The sequence below is a fragment of the Clarias gariepinus genome, chromosome 24, assembly GCF_024256425.1.
Source record: "Clarias gariepinus isolate MV-2021 ecotype Netherlands chromosome 24, CGAR_prim_01v2, whole genome shotgun sequence".
NCBI lineage: Eukaryota > Metazoa > Chordata > Actinopteri > Siluriformes > Clariidae > Clarias > Clarias gariepinus.
The window spans coordinates 7,310,659-7,334,815 of record NC_071123.1 but is presented as its reverse complement, the minus strand read 5'-3'; the positions used below and the strand labels follow the sequence as shown (position 1 = coordinate 7,334,815).

General features: G+C 39.0%; 1 protein-coding gene across 4 annotated transcripts in view; it reads left to right on the top strand.

The window, feature by feature from the left end:
• The window catches only part of fam222ba (family with sequence similarity 222 member Ba), a 69,425-nt gene that overhangs the window by 22,283 nt on the left and 22,985 nt on the right, over positions 1 to 24,157 (top strand). The window lies entirely within an intron of this gene.

Here is a 24,157-nt window from a genome sequence, read left to right as displayed (position 1 = left end):
TTGAGCTTGTGGTTGTTTTAGGCATGTGCTAACTACCATAAGAGTGAAGACTCCTCGAAAATACAGTATGTCTCCTATTGAACTTAACTGCTGATACAAGAAGTAAATCAATTATCCAATATACATTTTTTTTTTCTGTCAAAATCTGTAATAAAGATAAGCAGCGTAGCAGCAAAAATGACATGAAGCTTAAAAATGGCAGCAGGCAATTATGCAGTTAAGTATTTTTTGTTTCTGACGCTAGCGGCTATAACACGGAGTCTGATTGGCCAACCAATCAGGAACACAGCCTCTAATAGGTCGTTCTGCTCCAATAAGAGGTAATGCCTACATGTCCAAAGATTCAGAGTCGGAGCAAGAAACATGAATGATGTCACCAGATGGATAAAATTTGTTTGCAAGAAATTTGGTTATTGAGTTTAGAGTTAACTATTCGTTACACCCTTTTTTTAAATTTTAGTTTATTTTTTGAACCATGGTAAAACTTTTTGTTCCCTCCATTCAGATCTTAGGACTTTTTTTTTTTTTGGGGGGGGGGGGGATTCAGTACGTTTTTAGCTTTTATTTCAAATTTTTAAAAATCTTTCTTTACGGTGTGTTATTCATATTCTTCTTCTTCTTTTTGTTGTTGTTCGATTTTAATTTTAAATTACTTGTATTATTTACTTTGAACTATGAACTGCACTGCAGATAAACTTGTTGTGGCTTAACTGGTTGATAGAAGATGTAAATGCCTTTAAATCTAAAATTGTAAAGGTAGTAGTGCAATGAGCACAGTTCAGACACCGTAACAAGTAAAAAAAAAAAAAAAAAAAAAAAAGCAACCCCATAACTAGCCTAACGCACAAAGCTTTATCTCCGTTTTGGCTGAACTGTAGATGGACTCTGCTAGTGCAGCTTGGATATTCCCATGGTCACACACACTTGTGAAAAGTTAGTGTCAGGGCACAGCCTTTCTGTCTGTCTCCTTCCTCCTCCTTTTCCCTCTCCTCCTCCGTCACCTCATGGGTCGGCTCTCTGAGAGCAGCTGATTGGTTATTTGGAGAAAATTGAAGTGTTTTGATGGAGTGTAATTTGGTGACAAGAATGCTAATCAGCACTTACTAGTGTGTGTGTGTTTGAAGTTAAAGCATGATTTAAAGACCGTCTCTGCTAGAGATCTGACCCTGACTTCTAAACATCCTGCTGATGGAGCTGGACATGCCAAGGTCCATCTGTTCAGCTGGATAAAACTAGCCTCAGACTCCTGCGATTTCTTAGCTTAAGCGCAAAACAGCATGTCTGAGTGGGAACGGATCTCATCTACCTGTTAGATATGGCATCAAACACGTCCTTCCTGTCTTACTCAGGGGCATCTTCAGGTCTCTCCATCTTTCAGAGATCACTCAAATCTCGCCTGTGTGCGTTTGCGTGTTGAAGTCTGTCGGTGTTTGTGTGTCAGGTCGTCCTCAGAGGCCAATCACACAGACTGCCTGCTTCCCCTTTAGCTTTGTTGCCATGCCAACTGACCCGCTCCTTCCGTCAGGTTCCTTTGACACGCCGGTGCTGGGATTCTCAGTGAGGTTGTGGGTGCATTAGTGCTGGCGCTCTGCACTGGGTTGTAGTGTTTGTGTAACTGGCGCAGCTGATTTAGAATAAAACAAAACCAGTACTGGTATTTAGTATCGGTCCAATAGTACCTTTCTACCTTTAATTCTTCGGTGTTTAAACGGAGCGAACAGACGACAGGAAATAACAAGTTTACTGTATCTTCAGGCGATGATAAACTTGATTTCAAAGCATGCCACAGCTATTCATGGTACTTACTGTTTTGGGACTTGGCATTTCTCTCTTTATCAGTTACAGAAACGCGAGCCAAAGGTGGACGTCTTTAAGCTTATGTATGTGGAACAGGGTGGATAGCCTTTTCCTTCTTGTTTAGCTGGCTTTCTTCGAAGGACTCATGTATTAACTGTCGCCTTTTGTACAGTACTTGTCTCGGTAGTTGTTAGACAGTTTTGGAGAGCTTTCTGCTCGATGCGAAGAGGTAGTGTCTAAAAAAAGGTGGAAACATTTTAAACATAACCATGGAAAGTATATTGGGCTAGCAGAGCTGTAAATTATAAGTAGACTTCTCGATTGAATTCGATTGTTTTTATGCATTGTGTTGTTCGATTCAAAAGCACTTATAGATTTACTCTCTGATTTGTCTCAAGGGGCTATATTTCTTACACGTTTTGAAGTATCAAAAACTACTAAACATTGAAATGCTGTGTAATTTGTGTTTTTGATTGTAAGACATGACGTTTTAGCACAAAAACGATAATTTCTTCCCCCCGATCTTCTGTTCCAGTCCAGTAGGTGGCAGTGAGGCACTAACTGCCCATAAAAATCAAAAGAAGAAGAAAAGGCTCGTAAAACACAAGTATTTAAAAAAAGATGAAAGATGGTTTATATTTTCTGCAAAAGCTATGAGGTATTTTTTTTTTAGAAATTCATATATTTTTGCTAAATTGCTGTTTTGAATGTTTATCTAAATAACTTTCAATAAATTCAAAATCTTTTCAATGAAAAGATTGTTTTTTATTTTATCAACTTTAAACAGATCGATTAAGTAGGTCGTTTTTGCTGATCTTATTTTAAATACTCGCTAACTAGGTAATGTTTTAAAGAACCATCTAGAACCCTAACTGTAAGTGTGTGGTCACTGTTTCAACCAGAAAAAACATAACTGGAGTTAAAACAGTTTCCAGAATTTTATGATTGGTTAATACTAATTTCTTAATTTTTTTTGGTGTCAGCCTTGAAGATTGTCTAAACCATAAATAATACAGATCGATGACTGACTGAATGACTGACTGATTTTTCTCCCTCATTCTTGGATAATCCTTAAAATGTTCTTCACAACCTAATATTTGAGAAGCTACTGCATCAGTACTAAAGTTAAGATCGTCTTAACTGGTAAAAAGAATGTTTAAAGTGATGCTCACTCGACCGTTAAGGATCTTCGTTGGAGAAACAGAACCCCCGAGCTTTTTTTTTTTGACGACTGCATGAATTTTATTCAAATTTAGTCCAATTGTGGACCTTCATGTTTTTTTTGGGGGGGGTTCAACATATTTGAATGTTTTAATTAGTTTTTTTTGTTTTTGTTTCTAGAGTTTTTCATATTTTTCGGCATCTGTGTTTATTTTCTTCGGGAAGAGCCTAAGCATTTTTGGGAAATAACATCTCGTTTCTTTCTGCTTATGCTATAAATTGCTGGAGTAGTAACTTGCTTGTCTAAAACGGCATCAGAAAGCCGCGTGTGTGCGTATGACTTTGTGTGAGAAGATGTACACATCTGTCATTTCCATAATACGCTGTGTGCGTTTTTTTTTTTTTTTTTTTGGTCGTTCATCTAAGAGTGGCAGCTGTGGCTGCCGCGCTGGCTGCCTGCTCGCCGTGCATTCTGGGACGGAAAAACGGCCTCTGTCTGAACACCTGGACTGCATGAGGAGGAAAGGGGAGGAAGTCGGTGTCCAACCCCCGCTCTGTCTCAGGAGAGACAGTGTAGTTAAATAGATGGGCATTTAGACAGACAGACAGACACACAGACAGCTCCTTGTCGCAGCCACCAACTGTGCCCTTTTTAAAAGCATCTCCCTCTTTCTCCTTTTCTCTTTTCTTTCCTCTTTTCAGTCGCTCAGGCCGAGCTGTCAGCACCAGGGTGTCCAATTTCTGCTAAAGCGTGAAGCGGAGAGGAGGGGTGCGGAGGAGCAGCGTGCCGTAATTGGCGCACCTGTTCATGAATTAAATCATCAGTTCCCCCGTCTTTTGCTTTTTTTCGTTTGTTTTTGCACGCGTCGTCCGTAACGACGCCACTGTCTGTCGTACATCGCTGCGTTCACAAATTCAGTCGAGACAACATTAGGCTCCTTTTGCCGTACGCACGAGCACAAGAGACTTTTTCCTGTGTCGTGCCTGTGTTGAACAGTAGATATGCAGTAACTGTAGAAGTGAGAGGTATTTTAAAGCATTAATGCATATATGTTATATATGACCATATAAGTGTGATGATGCAGAATAATTTATAACGTTCATCTGATGAAAAACTAGGTGTCTTGTGAGTTTAGTCATGCCATTGACAAACTGTACTGCTTAAACACAGATTGAGTTTTCAAAATATATTGAAAAGAAATTCACTTGTAAACCAATTTTTAAATCTAACCCAATTTTACAAATTGGAAAAAAAAAGTTTACAATTTAATGATGAATTAATCTAGCCTGTTCCTTATAACATTAGTTTTCTCACTTAAAAACAAACAAACACAGCATTTAAACAATACAAACTAACTTTAAATACAAGACTTTAACATTCAATTAGTACGGACGGGAATCACCACGGACCAGCGATACGATATTATCACAATACATTGGTGATCATTTGCAGTATCGCAATTTTACAAAATATCCTAAATCAATATTATATATATATTTTTTTTATTTAGATTTCTAAACAAACCTACCACTAAGGATTCTGTCCTGCTTGCCAGCACGTGAATAGTTTAGAGTGCGTCCCCTGTAGGATTATAAAGGAACGGTGAAATTTTGCCACCTCAGATGCAAAAAAATACATTTTATTAAAAGAAAAATTTATTCTGGAGTTCTGGATACCATAATGAATCATGATGTGTAACAGAATTTTTCCCCCTCCATCTCTAGTAGCGAGCAAATATAGTGAAAAAAAATTGGTTTACAGTGAAAGAGTGAAAATTAGTCAATAAGTCCAAATCTGACATGGTTCTGAAGTTTATGATGAACTTTGGACGCTGCTGTATAGACGCAGCAGCTGAGAGACCACGCGGGAACTTTGAGTCTCTGCTAAGATGACAGTTAATGGACATTTCCTGGTTGGTTAAGTGCTAGCTTTTTTATGATCGCATACGATAGCGTAACGTTTCTGTGTACTTCAGCGTGTGTGGTAGACGTGGAGCGTTTTCAAAAGGAAGTGTATAGTTTGAGAAGATCGGTATGGAGTGCATACCACATATGTTCACAGGTGTGTGTGTGTGTCTGTGTGTCTGTGTGTGTGTTTAATAGGGTGTTATTGGAGGCCTGCGGCAGTGCTTCGACCTCGGCTCTGTCAGCTAACTTACTTTATGAGGCTGCAGGATCCCGAGGTCTGCCTAGAAGAGAAAGCTGCTGATTTAGTGCCCAGTGAGCAGGACTAAACCCGAGCCGTCCACCTACACACTCGCATTCCTTTTCTTTTTGGCCTCTCGTTATGTGGACGTGTCATTTGTTTAAGGTTGCTGTTGTTCTTTTTTTTTTCTTTCTCTTTTTTCTTTTCCCAATAACCTGTGTAGGAAAAATAGTTTTAGATGCAGCCTTGATGTTTCATGTTATCGTGTGGATTTGAACGGTGCACACAAGTTAAACTCTAGTGTATGTCTGCTTTCTTACAGACCAAGTAAGAAACACCTTTTTTTCAGGGTTGATACGCCAGCGCAACAATGTATCAGCAAACTTGCATTATCTAGTGTATTATTTTTTTTCTTCTCCATATTGCAGTAAGTATAGAAATATACACTCACCTAAAGGATTATTAGGAGCACCATACTTATACGGTGTTTGACCTCCTTTTGCCTTCAGAACTGCCTAAATTCTACGTGGCATTAATTCAACAAGGTGCTAAAAGGATTCTTTAGAAATGTTGGCCCATATTGATAGGATAGCATCTTGCAGTTGATGGAGATTTGTGGGATGCACATCCAGGGCACGAAGCTCCCGTTCCACCACATCCCAAAGATGCTCTATTGGGTTGAGATCTGGTGACTGTGGGGCCATTTTAGTACAATAAACTCATTGTCATGTTCAAGAAACCAATTTGAAATGATCCGAGCTTTGTGACATGGTGCATTATCCTGCTCGAAGTAGCCATCAGAGGATGGGTACATGGTGGTCATAAAGGGATGGACATGATCAGAAACAATGCTCAGGTAGCCGGTGGCATTTAAACGATGCCCAATTGGCACTAAGGGGCCTAAAGTGTGCCAAGAACACATCCCCCAAACATTACACCACCACCACCACCAGCCTGCACAGTGATAACAAGGCATGATGAATCCATGTTCTCATTCTGTTTACACCAAATTCTGACTCTACCATTTGAGTGTCTCAACAGAAATCGAGACTCATCAGACCAGGCAACATTTTTCCAGTCTTCAGCTGTCCAATTTTGGTGAGCTCGTGCAAATTGTAGCCTCCTATTTGTAGTGGAGATGAGTGGTACCTGGTGGGGTCTTCTGCTGTTGTAGCCCATCCGCCTCAAGGTTGTGCGTGTTGTGGCTTCACAAATGCTTTGCTGCATATCGCGGTTGTAACGAGTGGTTATCTCAGTCAAAGTTGCTCTTCTATCAGCTTGAATCAGTCGGCCCATTCTCCTCTGACCTCTAGCATCAACAAGGCATTTTCGCCCACAGGACTGCCGCATACTGGATGTTTTTCCCTTTTCAGACCATTCTTTGTAAACCCTAGAAATGGTTGTGCGTGAAAATCCCAGTAACTGAGCAGATTGTGAAATTCTCAGACAGGCCCGTCTGGCACCAACAACCATGCCACGCTCAAAACTGATTAAATCACCTTTCTTTCCCATTCTGACATTCAGTTTCTAGTTCAGGAGATTGTCTTGACCAGGACCACACCCCTAAATGCATTGAAGCAACTGCCATGTGATTGGTTGATTAGACAATTGCATTAATGAGAAATTGAACAGGTGTTCCTAATAATCCTTTAGGTGAGGGTGATAAGGGACGGGAATCATTATCATCACAATACCTAGGTGCTTTGATTTGTACAGATATTTGATTTTATGTAGTTCTTTTGTCAGCTTCAAAGCCTTTCCTTTTCAACAAGGTTTTCTGGCTATTCCAACTCTATAGAGCACTGTGCATGAACTCGAAGGGATCAGCAGTTCTTTAAACCCATCTGCCGCCATTGAACAGATCATGAGCATGATTACCTGAGCAAATGTGCAGGTGTTCCCCCTTTATTGTTGTTGGTCTTTCGGCTGCTCCTGACAAGGGGTCGCCACAGCGGAATACCCAGTCTGCACTACAACTTGGCACAGGTTTTACGCAGGATGCTCTTTCTGACACAACCCTCCTATTTTATTCAGGCTTAGGACCAGTACTGCATCCAGTGGCTGAAGTTTGGGCACTGGCTGGGAATCGAACCCGGGCCTTCCGCATGGCAGGTGAAACACCTATCACTGAGCCACCAGTGCCCAGATGTTAAGGAGTGTCCACCATACACACACTTGTTTACAGACTATTGGTACGACATGGACGAGTGTGTTCCGATTGCTTTATCTCTGAGTGTATAATTTGTGTGTAAAACAAAGTATTGTGTAGCATAAGAAATGTTAAATCGAGATATGCATCAGCATCAAGAAACCAAAGAAATTACAGCTGTGGGATTCGTCGAGTCAGTTTTCGATTCAAAAGTTTCACACATTTTTAAAATGGTTTAGGTAAACTTACAAAGGTTAATCGGTCTAAAATTGCCAAAATTGTTTAGCAGAAGACACAAACTGCGAAACGTGAGCATTTGCAAAAGATGGAAACAGTTTGTGTCTTCTGCTAAACGATTTCGGCAAAAGATGGAAACAAAGTTATCTCTTCTACTACTACTTTTTTTTTCTTTTTTTGCATTTAATGGCAGTTTGGCATCACCGCCACCTAGTGGACTGGAGTATGGAGCAATTCAAGGCAGAAGTTTTTTTTTATCATTGCGAGACTTAATCAAATACAAGTTAGTAGCACACAGTAACACAGTAGTGCTGTGCTATTCAAGCGAGTTTGCAGCTCAATTAATTGTTTATTAATTGATCCAATTAATTGTCAGTTTTCAAGTCAAAAGGCTATAGATGGATAGATGGATAGATAGATAGATAGATTAGTTTCTGCAGAAGATATAAAATAATTCCATCTTATTCTGCTTTTAAGTTTAGGGTCAGTTGGTGCCATACTGCCACTCGCTAGACTGGAGTGTGGAACAGAAGATCATCAGGAAAAAAAAAGAAGTATCGCTTTGTATGAGATTTGATGTTTAGAATATCTACAGTTGCAACATAATTTACATAATGCATACTAGATATTTTCTGTGTTTTTGTTACTTTAACTGGATGCTTGAGACAAATCAGACAAGTATCCTTAGTGCTATCGAAGCAAATAGGGAATCACAATGCCCCAAAATGTAATTGAATCGAATAAACAGTCCAACTATGATTCAAAGCGCCATTACAGGGCATTTTAATGTATACGCTTTCAAGGTACGTTTAGTTTTTAATACTTCACATTCTGTAGAAATATAGACGCCAAAAATTTGTGGCTAAAAATCGAATCGAATCGAATCAAATTAACAGTCTACCTATGGATCGGAGCTCTAAATAAAATAATTTGATATACATACATCACAGAATTTTTCCCCCGCATTTCAGAAATATACACGATGAAACGTGGTTAAAAAAATGTTTTGTCATGTCACTTCGAGTGAAAATAACAGAATCACAACCTCTACGCTGTCAGACATTGATTTTTATAAACCTTTATGAATGCAGATAAATGCTGTTTGGTACGGCTGGGTTCTCACAGCCACGCCTGTGCGTACTTTTTTTATTATTTTTTATTTATTTATTTTTTAATAATGGTCTATTCAGCCTTCTGTATTGAGGTCTGCCGAACGTCGCTCTCGGGTCATGTGTGGAGGTGAATTGGTGGTGTTTGTGCCTGTGCTCCAATCTGTGTTTGAACAGTTGTGTGGTGCTCCAGACAAAAGGGCCAAGTAGTGCTGCTTATCAGCCCCCCGACAGGAAATAAGGAGGAAAAGGAGAGAAATTATAGGTCATAGAACCATTATTAGCTTTATATTTGAGGAAAGACGGAGATTATAGTGGTATTTTGTGTTCACAAAGTTAGGATTATTTACTTATTTTGCGTGTGTGCATGTAAGTGAGCGTATGCGTGGGTGTTATTTTTCTGACTTTAAACCCAAGCTGTCTAACCCAAGGCAGTAGATGAGCTTTGACAGAATGGAGCGGCTTTTATATATTTATGCATCGCTCTTATCTTCTGCTTTTTTTCTGTCACTTTTCATGGAGCTTCAGATAGAGCCCTCTCACTCAGGCATGACCTGTGTGTGTGTGTCCATGTGTGTCTATGTGCATAATAATAAAAAAGTGCAGTGGAACTTCTGGCACTTCTTCAGCATGATTTCAGAGCCTCTTATAGACTGTAAATGTGCCTATCAAATCACACACACTCATATGCACACACATGCACTTCAGACCTGGATTGGCATTCCTTTCAGTCTGTGGTGTTGAGCGCCTGACGTGTGCAGTATGCATTCATAGACACTTTAACTAATGAAACTTATCCGGAGCTCAAAAATATCCTCCATTCCATGTAACACCCTGCTGTATTCAGGATGTACCAAACATCACTGTTTTTGTTTTTTTTCTTTTTTAATAATAGTACTAAACATTCCTAATGAAAATTTTTATTTCAAACTTTATTTCAAATGTACTTTATCTTAAAAAAATAACTTAAATTTACACACAGTGGTCCTGGTCACAGATAATGTGCTCAGTTCTACAGTTTTAGACATGCTGTTAATTCAAGTAAAAAAATATTTTACATGCATACATTCAAAAATGTCACCCTGTGATACTAAATGCTAAATATTGATTATTATTATTATTCATAACTGCATAAAAAACTATTAACATTAAAACCACCTAGGTTTTAGGTTCTCCTTGTGCCACTGGTCTGGGTCTGGCCCCTCCGGGCATGGCTCTGCCAGGCTTATAGGAGGGTGCTGTGGCACCAGATCCTGTCGGTTGCAGGGTGGGATCACGGTTGCCTCCGTCACAAGCCATCAAGCAAAGCTAAGGTTTTTGCATGTTTGCAAAAGGAAAGAGTGGTATAAAGTTACCCAACAGCAATGTGAAAAACTGGTAAAGAGCACACCAAAACGCACGAAGACTGTCATTGCGAATCGAGGTTATTCCACTGAACACTGATTTCTTTAAGGTATTTGGCCAAAGCTTTAAAAGCTCTGCAAATATTACTGCAAGGTTATTTTTGATGTATTGTGATGTCATTGCCGTTAAATGTACACTCTAAATAACAACAGTTATATTTTGAATTTGAATTTTTTTTTATTCTACAGCAATACTGATTTGTTCTAAACTTTAAAATAGCACACAAGACTATGGTTACTAATTAGGTAATTATGTAGCAACAACAACAGTCAGTTGTTTTTTTTAGGACATAAAGATCAGCTGTTCTGGAATTGTTCTTGCAAGAACAGTATTGTCAGGTGCATTTGCCAAACCCATCAAGCACCATGATGAAACTCTCTCATGAAGACCTTCCCAGGAAAGCAAGACCAAAACTTACCTCTGCTACAGAGGGTCAGAAATCAGCCTCAGAAATCACCAATTAACAACCAGCACCTCAGATTATAGCTGTTATGAAGGATTTACAGAGCAGAAGCAGCAGATACATCTCAATATCAGCTGTATTGAAAGGATATTATTGCAAATTTTGGACAGCATCTAAAATACAGCAGTGGTAAGTTTTGGTTTTGCTTTCCTAGGAAAGTCTGCATGAGAGCCAGTTTCATCATGGTGCTTGACGGGTTTTGCAAATGCTCCTGACAATACTGCTCTGCAAGAGCTATTATTGGTTATTACACTTATTCTTTTCGACTTAAGAGAAATTCAGTATAGCCAATACAGGAATGTTTTGTCTACCAGCCCAGTTTACGTCTACAAAAATACAGAATTTATCCCTGATCAGGAGAAAAGCGTAAATGTTCTGTACATAAATATTAAGTGCATATAAATAAGGATGAAGTCAAACTTCAAATTAGAGTTTTTGATCATTATTTAAAAAAATAAAAAAAAGGGGACAGTGTCATATCTTATACTGCTATTACATGGTCATGTTGCAAGAGTTCTTTGAAAAGAGGAATTATTTTTCAACAGCTCTAATGCGAACATGATAAGCCCTGTGATTTGCTAAATGATCATTTTGAAAGCCGTAAGCCTTTTTAACTGAACGAAAAAAAAAAAAATTATAGTGCAGGCTATAGACAGCAGAAATCCACAAAAGGTCCACCAGAGCGCATAATGAATTTCTAATCGCGTTGCGACGTCCTGGATCAACGGCTAATTGAACGATGAGATCCCTGAAGATTCCCACGCCTAGAATGCAACATCTGCTCTTCACATTCTCATGCTGATCTCCAAAGGTCATTGCAGAGATTCCTTCCATTTCACCACTGCGCTCTCGCTATTCCATATCACCGAAGGACTTCACACACACTTAAACACCCACGGGCTCTCTTTACACACATGCACACACTCAACTGCCCACACCTCAGATACAAGCCAGAAGGACACATGTCTCTCCCTTTCTCTCTCTCTCTCTCTCTCTCTCACACACACACACACACAAACGCTCATTAAAGAGCATTCTGGTTTCTTTGATCAATCCCAGTTCTTTTCCTGTTTAACTTTCCCCTATCTGTTAGTTTCTAAGAATAAACTGGTAGTTATAATTCCAATGGTGCCAGTACTGTTTTACTAAAAATAAAATACTATTAAACACTAAAATACGATTTTATCTTAAGCTTTACTTAGTTCTCCTTTCTAATGCTTCTTTGTTTTATAGCCTGTGTGTGTGATTTATCATATATATTATATATTATCCAAACATTTTACCTCGATTTTGACATTTTTAATTAGTGACGTTGATTATTGATTTTTCACCTCATAGTTCACTGACATGGTTTGGATAGTAACTATTCTCAAATATTAAAGTTAATCAATTTATTTATTTTTTTAAATGAAAGCGTTGTCCTTCATGTTGCTTCCCTGTTGTGGACTGGACGGGGATGAGTCACGTGACTAGATGGGTAATATTAACAGAATTAAAAAATACAAATAAAAAAACTTAGAATTAAAAGAAAATGAAAATTTATTTTGGCAGGATTACATCGATTGGATGTGCTGAATTGCTAATAAAAAAACAAAAAAAAAGTTGTTGTTTTTTTTTCTTTTTGAAAAACTCATTTGTTGTAATTGAGTTTAAATCAAAGGTCAGTTAAACATTTTTCTTTTTTCACCAGCAGAATGTTGAACACAAATGGAGAAATAGTTTGAGCAAAACACAAATTAAATAAAGAAATAAAATTCTTAAAATTTCAGACCTGTTTATTCAAAGAGAATGTTTGAATATTTTTAGAAGTGACTGTGTAGAAATGATTTACAGTTCACAGTTGTTCAGGATCTATCATCAGTTATCACCATCTGTTGATACATGAATGGTACAGTATACTACACAACTGAATCTACAGGCTGTCATGAAATATATGCAAATACTCTTATTAAAATGAATTATATACATTTTTTTTTTTTTTTTTTTTTTAATAATGATTAGCCAAAAAAATTTATGACCACTAAAGAGGAAAGAGAAAATTTGTGTGCTGGTTCTCACGTATATGGGAAAAATATTTTATTCTTTTATTGATTTATTCAAAAATCTTTTTAATATGTATAATAGAGATGCACCGGTTGATCACCCAGTGAAAAGAACTGGCTGGTTTTCAGCTTAATCGGGCAAGACTGATCAGCCACAGGCTTCTAAAAGGTGCAACAGAAAATTTTTTTTGGCATTACATTATCAAAATCTGTTCGTGCCTCGAGTCTCCGATCAGCCTTTTTCTCTGAACTATGCGAGCAAATTAGTCTCAAACGTACTCGTTACACCAGTCTCTAAGCAACGCAAGCGGAACTGATCAACACACGCTTATAACTTTGGAGGCATCTGAGGTGTTAAATGAGTTTGTTTCGTTATAATATTACAGATGGTGCACTCTAAACTATTTAAACACCGGCATCCCGTGTGGTAGGACTACATTATTTGATAAGTTTGTTTAGAAATAATAAAGTGCTCACCCTATCACTCAGAAATCGCGAGTTCGCTTCTCAGGTGATGCTGTAACCTCTCGCATCTCCCGGAGGTCTGGAGAGGGCTGATTGGCCGAGCTTTCTCGGAGGGTAGGGATGAGAGGTACTTAGTGCTCCCACATTAATCATGGCTCTACAGCCAATCAGGGGCCTCACGCAAGCAGAAGGAGCAGATAGCGCTGTCCTCCGAGTATGGTACTTCACCCCCAACGAGTAAGCAGTTCAAAAAGATGCGGTCTTGTAATGTAATTAGTTCACATTAAATTGATCTTGCTGAAATTATTCAGTCTAGGACTTTTAAACGTTTAAAAAGAGATTAGTACAAGCGATGGGATCGAGTTTAGATGAGAAATGTAATGTTTTTTATGCTAACTATCTGTAGTATGTTCTGAGTGCTTTCACGCTATGGACTCGGACACGGCTCGGACTCCACTTGACCATAAAGTTCGGATACATTTGCATAATTTGTACACTCTGTACTGTGCTCGAGTCCACTTAAAAAAGCACTTTCGAGCACAGTCAGTGTACTCAGGCGCAGTTTGTTTTAAATATGACCCTACCAAAAACATTGAAGTGGATCACTGTCTCCTTCACTGCATGTCTCTTTCGAAAGCTGTGTATGTGTATGCACAGGCTCGTCGCAGTGATCACTGCATGACAATAGCTGATAAATAGGAAGTCTTACCAGAGGGTCGTTTTAAACATTTGGTCTGAAATATCAATAAGATAAGGTGTAGCGTAAAGCGTGCATACTGCCACCTGCTGAATGTACCAAGTGTACTCGGATACGGAACGATATTACTAATGGGAGAGTGGATAAGGGGTGCAGTCGTACTGAAAGCACCTTAAATCTGTCCAACCACATATTCCATTTTATGCTTCATACAAATAGCATAATCGATAATGCACCAAGGGCTGAGCAGTTAAATTCTTGTACATGGAATCCGTGACGATTACGTTCTGCTGCTTGGGTCTGTGCCTCGGGTTAAGCGGTTAATTGTTTTTTTTTAAGGGAAATGATGCCATCGCTTCGGTAGCACGCCTGCTTGAAACAGTCTAGCGCTTCTTGTCAAGTGCACAATGTGGCTATTTGACAAGTACACTGAGCATTCACAGGAATCTTTTACTGTCTTCCTTAGCCTGTGACTTTTAGTTGATTGAACTTGCCCCTGTTTGTCACTCAGTGAATAAGGGAAATCACAACCTTCAGAATAATTGCATGCATTTGCTGCCTTGTAGTGCTAATGAGCCTGTTTCATAACACTCTTCACTCTTTAACTCGATCTGTAATTGCCTAGCCAAGACTTTGGTAAATGAGGGGTAACCAGACACTATATATAGTACACACACTCACAATCTCTCTGTCGCACACACACACACACACACACACCAAGACCATAAACCATTATGAAGACCTTAAATACCATGTGCTACTTTCCAAACACACACACACACACACACACATGCACATGCACCAAGGCTATGAACCATCATCATGAACCAAGTTTGTAGACCATGTAGATTCATGTATGAAGACCATGAATACCATGTGTCACTACACACACACACAAACCAAGTCTATGATCCACGGTCATGAAGTCCAGCTTGCTACCCCCAACACACACACACACACACACACACACACACACACATAAAACCGAGTACATGAACTACCATCATAAAGACCCGGATTACCATGTCCCACCCGCCACCCAACCCAACGTGCGCGCACACACACATACACGTGCACACACACTCAGAGTGACCGATACATTGCCTTCTTCCACACCTCAGCAGATCCCATTCCCGCTTTTTGTGCTTATGGATTTATCCTGAGACGTGAGCCTGAAGCGTCGCATACACATATTGCTCTAAGTAACATTCACTTGAGCCTGGCATTTCTCCATCAATCCATTCACTCATTTTTTTTTTTTTTTCATATATTCCCTCTTTCTCTCTTCTTTCTTTATGAATGAATGAGCAGCTTGGTGTCATATTCGAAGATAACGCCGTTCATTCATTCTTTTCAATCTTTTCTTCCCGTCTGCGTTTCATACCTCCTGCCTTGTGAGGAAATAATCCTGCTTTCACACTTTTTCTTCTTCTTTCCCTTTTCCCCTTTTATTTCCCCTCCCTAAAAGTTATTTTTGCTCTACGGCTTTTATGTTCCTCAGAGAATCTACATAGTAGATTACATAGATTTTTCTCCTCTCTCTGACTCATGAGGTTCAATAATAGACCCATAACCTGAGGCCGAACATGCAATTAAATAAGAGCGGCTCGCTGTGTTCGGCTTCGCTTGTCGTCTTTGCTCCATTTACACACACACACACACACACACACGTGTACACACACATACACTCTGTAGCGAGTGTGTATATGATGTATACTACACATACTCATGGGTCACACAACATGCAGCTTTGCTCTGTATTAATTACGGTTGTTCTTAATTAGCCTCCTAATACACAAAGTACTTATTTATTCTGAATGTCTGCTTCTTTTGTAGCGTTCGTCCCTGTTCCTTTTCAGTAAATGCAAACTAAGGAACGGAAGGACGTCCATGAATTCTGCCTTATTATTTCTGGAAACAGCCTTGGGCTCTCTTTTTCTTGTTCACTAACTCGCTCTTGCAATATGTTCCCCCCCCCCCACTCTCTCTCCCTCTCCCCCTCTCTCTCGCTCGCTCTTGTGCACGCACACGCGTGTGCTCACTCGGCCGCTCTTTCGACCTTGCCTCTGAAATATATGCATGTTTGTGTGTAATTAGCCCTTGCATGTCAGTCTGCCTGCTGTATCCATACTGAGCGTATCTTACCCTGAGCTGTGACAGCTAGGGTGCATCGCTCCATCCCAGTCTGTTTATGCCAGTGTGTGACTCCAGAGCAGTGCACACTTCAGCACTCTGCCTCTCAGACTGCTGTGTTTAGCATTCTAGCTCATTTAACACACCTGATTCAACTCGTCGGCTAATTAACGAGGCCTTCCCGGACTTAATTCGGTACATTAGGAAAGGGAAAACAAGCCTCTGTAGGGCTTTGGAGCGCCAGGGCCTGAATTTGACGCTTGACTTAGTGAATAGTGCTCTTTCTCTTTCTCCATCTTTTCACTCGCGTCGCTGCGGCTGTTCCGGCGCTTTTGCATGTGCACTGTTTAGTCTGTTTGGAATCAGACTTCTCTGTAAAAACACAGTAATTGCATTTGAGTCGAAGCCAAGGCAAGGGATCTGAACGACCTTCTGGTCTGGTACGGTTTCAGGCGAACTCGATTGCAGCATTCGCTTTTGTCACTTCTCAAGGAGAGAACCAGACAGCTGCGTGTTTTTGGTGGCATGATGCAGTTTGTGTTAATGTGAGCTGCTAAAGTCATGCATGAGATGCGAGTCGAACAAAAAGACAAAGCTACTGTATAACAGGGCGGAATAACCTATTAGATATTTGCACAGACTAAAACAACCTGTTTTTATTAATGAAATGATGTAATTATTTACTTCACTGAATTTTTATTGGACGGAGAGGAGAGTTCTTTATAAATTTTTGGTTGCCACATTTCTGAAGAAATCTTTTCTTGAGTGTGTTTTCAGTGCTCATTCGTTTTATCCAGTGTTTAATCACTAATCTATTATGATTATCAAAAAATTCTGCTCTGATTCACACTCGACAAATTGGCCAGTACGTGTGAAAGTGCTCTATGAGATAAAGCAAAGGCAAGCAATCTCTCTCTCTCTCTCTCTCTTTTTTTTTTTTTTTTTGACTTAATGCAACCACATCCTTGTCACTAAGCCTATTTGTTGCCCCGATAGCTTATATATTTAAACAGGAAATGACAGACAGTCATGTTCAATTCAGTTGAAGCAGGACACAAGAGGACAACATCATTCGTTCTCTGTCCTTTAGCACCTCTACAGCAGGAACCTAATGTTGGATGAGTTGTTATATGACCTTGCGATGACATTCACCATCAGGACAATGTTGTTTTTCAAATTTAGAATGACTTTGATAAAATGACGTTTGGTAAAATGAATACAACGTTGCAAATACAACCTTAAAACAAGAAAAACTTTAATCAGTGCGTTAATGGCGATTAACATCCACTGACACGATGTCGGACCACATCCATGCTCACTTAAGGTCCCAACAGGGTTTATAATTTCACAATGGTCCAACACTAAAACTTTCCACACACACACAGTTTTGAATCTCTTAGTGTTGTAATGTTATTTCCTTTTAATTTTCTTTAGGAAATTTTAATGACCGACGCATCTCAGCTTCCAGATTATACTGTAATATGGTGCATTTATTTACGGAAAGACTGAGTCATTTTTTGCAAAATCATGTTAAGGGTTCTTTTGTTCAACTTTATTCCACCGTCATGTCCTTAACATTCTTCCGACATCATCAAAGTAATTCAAGCTTTCAGAGACAACCTAATACCAAAATTGTCCCAACATTCAAAACGTTGTCAAATTAACATCACAACGTTTCTGACAACCAAAAATTTCAGCTTGGGTACTTTTGCAACTGTTTGTCATTTGGACAATTTTCGGTAATTTTTCTATTTTTGTCCATCCATGTGCTATCCAGAACATCAGGCGACGGATACTCTCCACCCTGGTATATATATATAGCTGTTGTTTTTGTGGCAGTTCCTTAACGAGTGTGTTTGCCAGCTTGACGTTGTTCACATACCACAGGCAATTTGTAAATGCCAATTAGCCTAACCTGTATGTCTTTGCACACAGACACGAGACAGGAATCGGACCTTGCCCCTGAAAGAAACAAAGCGACAGTGCTAACCACTAAGCCACTGTGCTGCCGTTTGGACATTTAGGTGGACATAATTTGGACATGGGTACAAAGTGAACTCAGCACAAACCTCTATAAAACAAAAACTTTTAACTAATAATCTAGTTAGCTAACTAATAAGTCTGTGTGGGCTTTGTTTATACAGCTAGTTCGGGTTTTTAACCCTGTTTTAACGTTTTGAACATTGGCTGTGTTTTCGTTGAGCATGTGACTCAAGTCATCATTCTGATACTACCAGAGCAAAAACTCTAGCTTAATGTGCAAAACAATGTTTAGCTCCTAATCACTAATCTAAATAACTGAGTAGCTTATTGTTTGGATTTTCTTACCACTACAGGCTACTTTTGGACATGGCTCCAGTTTTGGAATACTCCCAATAATAGATTGTGTTTTTTGTGAAAACAGGATGGTAATGTTCTTGGTTTCTATTCAGCTACAACATTTAGTTCATATTTACATGCACATGATTGGAAATGATTAGATAAACTTGGAGCAATAAAGTTAAATGCAGCTTGCTGGTACTGAAGCAGGTCTGTGTGAATGCCTAGGTCGTAACAGGTCCTAAAGTGGGCCTTTTATACAAAATCCACTTTTTAGTAATTTTTTAGACAATCAAACGGGTCTCCAGTATCCATGTACAAACATTTCCTGGTTTTTGTCCTTTTTTCCATTTTTGTTTTTGCCAAGGAAAAGACAGTAAGATTTTTCCCCCCCATATGAGATGATCGCCTCTCGCGGCTCCCGGCTTGTTGTTCAGTTCTGCCCTTGCATGCTCAGCAAGACACTGAAACAGCAGGGTCGGAGAAGGAGTGCAACTTTTTAAAAATATTTTTTAAAATAAATATATAAGGTAAAATATGGTATGTGGAAGAGCCAACCGGTGTTTGAATCTGTTGTCTTTCCAGTTTTTTTTTTCTGTTGGCTTTCCAGGATTCCAGTTGAGTGGAATAGGATGCAGGTGATCCTGTTGCTTGGAGATGGAGGATTGGGTTACAGTGACCAAACTGGTGGAAAGGAGTGTGTGTCTGAGCAGGAGTGAATTCAGAAATGTGTGGTTTAATATGTTGTAATTTCCACGTAGCTACTAATCGTCACAGGAACAAACAGTATTGTGCAAAAGTCTTGAGCCACCCATCAAATCTTCACATGAAATTAAATGATGTAGATTAAATGAAAGAAACGAGAACAAATGTTTTACTGAAAACTATTTAAAGATACAATTTAAAAACTGGTGGTTTATTTAACAACCTCAGCAGCAACCTCATTTCCTTTCTCATCTGATAAACAACATAAGAGCCAAAAATGTCTTTCAGGAAGGATTATTTAAAAAATACAAGAAAAATATGAAGACAATTTTACACTCTTTAGAAGCGTCCATGACTATACTAAAGTGTATATACTATGATGAATACACTATAAATGAATAAACTATGTCCTGGTGCATACTACCTAGCCAGACAGCTAACTGCTAGTTAACTTTAAGGTATTTTCTTACACATATTTGTCATACCTATTTGTATTTGGGGTTTCAGTACCAGATTCTTGATTTCCACAATTCTGTTTTTCTGTATGTATTATTTAAAAAATTGCCAGACCTAGCAAAACCTAACTTATTCGCTAATGGTTAACAAAAACATGTTTGCTAGGTTAGCTAGCTAGCTTAGGACAAAGATTCAAGCAGAGTTAAAGCACGATGAGATCTGGGCCTGTTTATAAAGAATTCTTTCTTGTTTTAATTATATAACATTTGTAGTAGTTACACCTAAACACAACATTTACAGTATGTAACTGGAATGAACACATCCTGGAGTCCCATAAGTTTATGATGAGAAGCTGCTATATACTTTTATATAGATGAGTATATTATATACTACATATTGGTAGATACATGTTTGGAGAGGTTTCTAGGTACCGGACCAAAAAAAAAAAGGGGGGGACAACATGGTGCAACCTACTGTAAGTTTTATTTGTTTTATTAACACACAAAAAAAATGACACAATTATGTAGATGTTGTTTCACAACACAACAGGTATTCTTACAAAGAGCAGATACACCATTCCAAACAAGAAATATTGTGCAAAAATTGCTTTATATACAATATAGAATATAATAAAGTTGTAATTTTGGCTATGTCATTCATAAAGAATTTGATTAAACTACCTTTATGGTATAAGTGTGTAACTACACAACGAAAACACTAGTGGTGGTGCCAGATTGGTATTTAGGTATTAGGTTGTTTAGCGCACTTTAGAATAGCCTTTTCTACAAAACACTTTCTTCAAAATCATGTCCTCAGTCTGTCCTCACAGCAGTAATTGAATGGACATTGACCCATTGAACCCTTAACTATTTTTAGGGAGCTTGAAGGACCTTGAATGTACCTGAAGAGTGCATAATATAGAGAAAGTTTATTTGGTTTACTATAGCCTATATACAGAATAAACTTTATATATAATTTTCTTGGCCAGTGTACATGTACGCATCTTGTTATTGTGTGTGCCAAAGACGTAGTGATTTCTATGTGAAGCCTGCATGAAAGAAAGAGCGACCGCAAGACTGATTATGTCTTATTGGAAAACCTGGCAGCTTTAATAGTGCGTCTTTATTCCTCATTATCATGCTTGAGAAACAGCCATCCTCTTTCGACACTCTATTCCTGTGACTCGATATCACAAGCTCCTTTCCCCCCCTCACCCTCTCACCCCCTCCTCCTCTTCATCTCTCTTAATCCTTGTCATACTTGTTCAGGAAAAAGCGTTGGCACTTTCATAGATTAAACAAGGCTGGGTAGTTGAAAAAAAAATACAGAAAGACAAGCGGCTGAAACGGAGCCACGCACGCACCTCCAAATCCTTCAGGAAGCAGAACGAACACGTCAGGCCAATTAGAGCTAATGCATGGTGACGCGGGGAATCGAGGGCAAGGGGATCGGTGCCATATGGCAGGACAAGCTGGAAATCAGGAAGGAAGGAGAGATGCAGGCTGAACAGGGAGTTGTTGGTTGAGGACAGATGCAATAGGTGTGTCAGGATGGGGGAAAGTAAGGGGGACAAAAATGTTAAAAGCTCATCTCGGGATACTGTGGTCCTGGGGAGGGGGGGGGGGCACAGTAAATTCAGAAATTCAGCATAAGATGCATAAGTGGTGAAAAAAAACAACATTCATGCATGCAATCATCATATTTATGTTGGCTTTTGCCGAATGCTTTTTATGCATTACGTTAATTACTGTCAGCAGTATCAAAAATAAACCCTTTAAGCTTGGGCTGTAAAAATCTTCCCAATTCGCAGTTCAGTACATTTGAATATTAATTATCCGGTACATTTAAACTGCCATAGTTTTACTTATCAAATCTCATGCAAGCAAAGGTAATTACATGACAATATTTTTATTTTATCCTAAATCATTATTTTTATTTTGTCACAATAATGATGTGTTTGTCATTTTGTAGTTATATTTCTTAGCGGACACTGTGAGACAACCTCCTGTTCGATATGAGGGGCGTTCAAGTCCAAACAGGATTTTTGATTGTGTAGAATAACAGAACACAATTATAAGAGTAAAAACTCCCTTTAGTTCTTTATATTATCCCCTGCTACACTAATGCACTTATCACTAGTGCTTGGATACCATCAAGGTAGAAAGTTTTCTCAATACGCCGGAGCCATGATTTGACTGCCTGCTTCACATCTCAAATGCTGGCCTCTCAGGAACTCCTTTAATGGCCCAAACATGTGGGAAACGGTATCGCGGATGTGTCGGTAACTCCTAGCCGAGTTCCTGTGGTAATCCTAAAATGATTGTGCATACTGACACATGCGGCACAAGTTTGTTGCCGACAAGTTATCCGTCAATCTTCAAGGATCAGGCGCTCCACTCACTGAGTGTTCACGGGAATGACTGCAGTGGGCTCTGAGCCACCTCGGTTGGGATCGTCATTCATGCACATACAGCCTTCTTGAAAAAGTTTTGTACCATTCAGTTGTTTTACTGCTGCTAAGCATCTCGTCACTGTACTGTGCTTTAACTCTTCTGTAAATGTCAATCAGTTTTTACACTGTAGTGAGACATTTCAGGGCCCGATTTGACTTGATCGCCCCTCGTCTGACCATATGCTGGCTTGTTTTTTTATTTTATTTTTTTATTTTAGGTAATGTTGGGGCAATTGTGGATTCTTACTTGAGTGTGTATATTTTAGTTTTTTGTGATCTGTTTTAGCTAGCATAAAAAAATTAGCATGAGAGAAGCAAGCACATGTTTTGCTGTGTATTTCTCTACTTGCATTTTTAAATGGGTGAGGTAAAAAAAACTATTAATAGCGTTTATTTAAATAACTCGCCTATAAATCCATAGGGAGGAGAATTAACAGCAGAGTCGCCAATATCTTTTTATTGCAGTTTAGGGTTTCTGTTAAGTGCATGGTGAATTGTCTCTAAATGCATATTACGTCCGCATAGTGGAAATGTGCAAAATATTATTTTGCAAGTAGCTTAGATTTTTTTTTTTTTTTTTACTGGAAAGGACAAACTCCAAAACCCCACACCCTGCTGTTTTAAGTAACAATGATTCCAACTGTGCTAATGGAAAATACATTACTTCATGATGGATGGAAATGGCGTTTTCGAAAGAAGCAAAGGGTCTTACTGGAAAATGTAGTTATAATGTAGACTATAAAAATCCACAATCGAGATGCATCAACATCATATCACCCTGAATCGAAATTTTTTTTAAAATCAAATCAACACTGGAAGTCTCATGAGATTTTCTGCATTACCAGAGAGGTGGGACAGTAAAATAAACAAAGCTAGAACATCACAAAGAGGAATGACCACCTTAAATCGCTCTGACATCCTGAACCACCAGGATCTCTGTCTTCTCATCCTTTCCTATTTTCAGATTTCTGTTTCTCTGTCTTTTCTCTAAGTGTTTGTGTTCCTAACTGCTTTTTTCAGGTGTGTGTGTTTGTGTGTGTGTGTGTGTGTGTGTGTGTGTGCGCTCGCGACTCTGCTTCATTAGTGCTTGTTTTAACTCTCACTGGGAGGATTTAAATGAGCCATCGTTCTGACCTTTAAACCCCCGTCCCCCCCCCTCCGGTCCAGGTATGTGCTCCTAAGCCCTCCAACAGCGGGTTACGGCCCTGTCGTGGCTGTTTGTTGGATAATTGCCTCTCGTGTGAGATGTTTGTCTCCTTTTAGTTATTTCTCCGCCTTACTTATTGAAGGGTTAAAAAAAAAAGCAGTGGAAGGGCGGGCAAGAAAATGTGTCAGACACAAATGACCAGCCATTAGCATGCCACCGCTGCTTTTGTTCCTTAGGCAAAGCGTGTCTGGTGCTGTGAATACTGTAATTGAATTGACTGGGGCTGCCTGTGAACGCTGCCAAGCCTTCTTCCTCAGTTCAGAAGCCTGGGAAAACCGGATACCTAGAATTTCTTATACTGATCAATCTCGCACACATATACACAAACATGCACATACATGCATACATACAGACTGTGCTTTCTGTTTTCATATTGTGGGTGTGTATTTATGAAACGTACAGAGAATCATCTACTTTTTGCTCAAAAATATATTTGATGATAATTAACAAATATCACACGAGAAAGAGTGCTAATATTATGCTGTGCCCTCGTGCCTATGACTGCATCACACCCGTGCTGATATCCAGCACAACAGCACAACCTTGAGTGTGATATTGCTTTCTTACAACAGTTCAACAAACACCACTTATTTATAGTAAATTATTTATTATTATAGGTTTCTTTTATGACTTGAGGAACTGACTAACCACAGCGGGTGGTGCTGGTGACTGACAGTTAGTGTTATAAACAGGGGTGAATGTTGTTTTAAATTCGTACCAGTACTATGTAGCCGGAAGGTTAGGAAAATAAACCTTGGAGGTGGCGGACAGTCCTGTAAATCATGTAAGTTTCTCCTTATATTTTTTACTTATTTGTTCTTTGAAATATCAGCTCCGGTTACTTCTGTGGTCCAGGGTTGAATGCCAGATAACATTAAATAGAAAGCTAATCTGGTGGGGCGTATAATCCTTTATTCCACACAACAAGTAGTGTTTTTTCCCATGGATTGGAGACCAGTTTGGAAATTCAGCCCTGTGTTAAAAGCTAGCTGTGCAGCCATAAAAAAAGAAAAGAAAACACTATGTTCAGATATGTTTTGAAATGAATTGGAAGCATTTTTTAAGATTTGACGTTTGTTTTAAGATAACATTACGCCATCAGATGTTTTTTGTTTTTGTTTTTTTTGCTAAAAAGTGCTTCTGTGATTAGTTTTGAATGTGGATATTGGCAGGCACCTGCTCTCTCCTCACTGCTGCAGACCTTACATACTGTAC